The 3,549-nt window shown below is 39.9% G+C and overlaps 1 long non-coding RNA gene across 1 annotated transcript; it reads left to right on the top strand.

Moving 5' to 3' along the window:
- Window positions 1-308: 308 nt before the first annotated feature.
- LOC138737636 (uncharacterized) lies at window positions 309-2,770 on the top strand. Its single transcript, XR_011341097.1, has 2 exons — window positions 309-430; window positions 2,525-2,770. It is a non-coding gene; the product is annotated as an uncharacterized lncRNA (long non-coding RNA).
- The last annotated feature ends 779 nt before the right edge of the window (window positions 2,771-3,549 follow it).

Here is a 3,549-nt window from a genome sequence, read left to right as displayed (position 1 = left end):
ACTTTTCACCTTTATTGTTTGTTTTTGATCTCCTCCCTATATTTCAGTCAGTTCTATACATATCTTATTGTTTACATTGTGTACCAATTCACATTGTTGAATTGGGTGGAGAAATTTTAGTTCATCAGGGAACGAAGCTTTGCCATCTGCCATTGCATTGGATTTGGTTTGTAGAAGGTTAAGTGATTTAGGCCCTGCCACAGCTGTCTGGTATCCAGGCATGGCTTCATGTCTTACAAATGTAGTTGTTATTTGTGAGGTGACAAAGGAGGTTAATAAGGGTAGGGCAGTAGGCATTTCCACACAGATTTTGGTGAGGTCCCTCATGCGGGGCTGATCCAGAAAGGTCAGATGTGTGGGATCCATAGTGAATTGATAGTCTGGATATAGAATTTGGCTGGCCCACAGAAGACTGAGGGTAATGATGGAGGTGTGTTATTCTGGATGGAGGTCCAAGACCAGTGGCTTTCTTCTGGGCTCAGTGTTGTGAGCCCTTTGTATGTGATATATACTGTACAAATAGTCTGATGATAAAGTAGGTGGGTGGGTTAGTAAGCTTATCAATGACACCAAAATTGCAAATTTGTGGATAATATAGAGAGCTATCAAAGAATACAAAAGAATATAAATCAATTACAGATTTGTATGTAGAATTGGCAGATAGATTTTGAGCCAGACAAATGGAAGGTACTGCACTTTGGGAGGTCAAATATACTGCATTTCCAGGAAACTCAAAGCATTGATCTTAAAATCAGTTACATCTTGATCTCAGTAATGGTAATGCCATTTCTCCCGTCCCTCCCACCACCACTCCAAATCAGCACACAACCACTTCCACTGCCCCATCCTACAGTTCAGACAGCTGATTGGGGAGGATAGAAGACTATCAAATTTCTCTCCTCCTAATTCCCCCAAATCTTTTCTTCACCCATCCATGTGATTTTCCCAAGTCATTCCTCTCCTTGTCTGACTTGCAAACTAATCATTTCTTTGCCTCTCCCTATATGTTGCCCACCATTCTCATCATAACCTCCACTACCCATTATGGTGCACTATTGGAAAGTAATAGCTTCACACAAAATTGGTTTTGATCTCCTTTATGGCAATCTTCAACACATGACACCATTGTGATGGGGAAAACTGCTTGCCTGTTGTGCTCTGCTCAGTTTAGCTTCTCACTTGGCTTGGTTATAGCAGTCTTTTCACCAAGCCATTGTAACTAGCTGATGTCCCCACAGCAATCCTTACAGTCACCCCACTTGCAGCAGCCTGTCAAGCTGAAACTAAACTGATGCATTCAGTATCAACCACAAAACCCATCTTATCACTGCAGAAAATTCTTCTTTCGGCAAATGATTTTGAACATACTGAAGATATAGTCAGGCCCCACAGACTCAAGCCAAAGCATCATCTGTAACCACACAGTAAGTGACAAAGAAAGATCATTTAATCAAAAAACTATTACGAGCCAACAGCGTATTACTAAATGGAACCAACAATACAACAAAGTCAGTAGTATCTGCATTTGCAGTTCTTTGCCAGTTGATAAAATGGATCATCCATCAAGAAAGCAGCTTGATCATCTACAATAAATCCTGCCTATGTTGGAATAAGATGAGCCAGATTGCTAGCAACTGTCATTTATGAAGTTGTTGAGGAGAAAAAGCAGTAAAGGGTTTATATTAAAACCTTCTGTTTGCTGCCCAGAGTGGAGATGCTCCTGTTTTGATCAGTGTACTAGTTCCATTTCTGGGCATCATACTTGACAAGAATAGCTACAAGGCCTTAGCGAAGTTGCAAGAGAGATTTATTTATATCGTACAGGGAAAGGGTTGAATCAGAGATTATTTCCTTGGTGACAATCAAGAGGAAATTGAATAGAGATGTTCAAAATTATAATAGTCTTTGACAAAGTGAACAGTTTTGACCAATGGAAAGATTGGTAGAAAGTGGTACACAAGAGGCAGCTTTTTTTTTTTAAAAAAAAGCAAGTTGCCATGATAATTTTTCACTACAACATAATAAACAAATGTTTCAACAAGAGTCTCTTTCCTTGTCCACTTTCCTCTGGCTCCCCAACCTTTTCACTTCCCTCTATCAGAGCTACTCTCACCTACCATTTCTCCTCCTCTTCCCCCCTCCAACCTGTATCCACCCATTATCTCTTACCTGTTAACCTGTGTTCTACTGATTTCTTTCATTCCCAGATAAGTCTGTCTATTGGAGTGTTATTAGTTCAGATCAAGCCAAGAGCTGTTTCATGAAATTTAGCCTTCAGCAGATGCAGTAATGGTCCACATTCAAGGGTCCAACTATTGCTTTCATTCAGCTCACTGTGGTAGATTCTATGTAATTCAGTGTGTGTTGACTTCAAATTGAAGGTTAGTACAGGAAACTAAAAATGCCTTGAACTGAGAAAATTTCTAAAACTAGGATTAAGGCTTGTTGCTGAAGCAGAACAAGGGATTTGTTTTCCCTGAATTTGACTGCTGTTGAGTTACAATCTTTATTTTGCTCTGGACAGGAATAAATATGGTGATTCACCACTAGCCTACTGCAGTGGGCAACCTGTGTACCTGCAGGAAGATCACCGGAGGACAGACCATACCTGGCTGGCTGTCAATCAGCCAACCTGAATGAATCAAGCCCCACCCAGTCAGCTGCCAATCATCCACCGGGATACAAGCCACATCCGCCCCTCGAGGTCACTCAGAGTGCAGCTGAAAACAACAGAAGACCAAGTAGAATAAAGCCTGTTGTTCACTCTTTACGAATCTTGTGTCTGCTTACTGTCACCACAGTGCATCACAATAAAATAGATACCAAGGGGAAGTGAAAAAGTTAACCTCTTACGATCAAAACATTGAAACTGGTTCACATCCTTCATAAATGTGCCCTTCAGATATTTTATAAATGCCAAAGATATATTTAGAATCACTAGAGAGTATCAATATTGCAGTTTGATTTTCTTTATGGTTTAACTTCTGAAGCCTTCAGTCTTTTCTCTCTTTCCCCCCCCCCCACCAATTTATTCTACATTAAACTTTTTAGTTGACTTTTTTCACATTTTTCAGGCAAAAGCATCCACATGATACATACTTAATATTTATCAGGCATTGGAACAATCAATGAAGTCTAAATGTCTGGTGGAAGAGAGATCAGGGGAAATATAATCAAATTATTCACACTGCCTCTCAAATACTATTACATCTAGTTTGTGGGAAATAAGAACGGTGCAGTACAAATTACAGAAAAGAATGAAAAAGTGGATTCCTGGCACAAACTTAGAGGTAAATGATATGAAAAAGGTAAATTGGAGGAGCGGGACACATGGACACGAAGTGTCCTCAAACGACTAATGCTTTCATTTATCATAAAGTATACAGTGCAGAAATCAGACATTACACCCACATGCCAGTGTTAGTGTTTATACTTCACACTTTCTCCTCTGATGCATCCATCTAACTTCCTTTTGAAAGGATACATTCCATCAACCACTTTCTGTAAGGCAAGTTCTACTTTGCAACCACTTTGCAACCAGGGGAGAAC

Source organism: Narcine bancroftii, chromosome 6 (genome assembly GCF_036971445.1).
Source record: "Narcine bancroftii isolate sNarBan1 chromosome 6, sNarBan1.hap1, whole genome shotgun sequence".
NCBI lineage: Eukaryota > Metazoa > Chordata > Chondrichthyes > Torpediniformes > Narcinidae > Narcine > Narcine bancroftii.
This window is presented reverse-complemented; position numbering and strand designations above follow the sequence as displayed.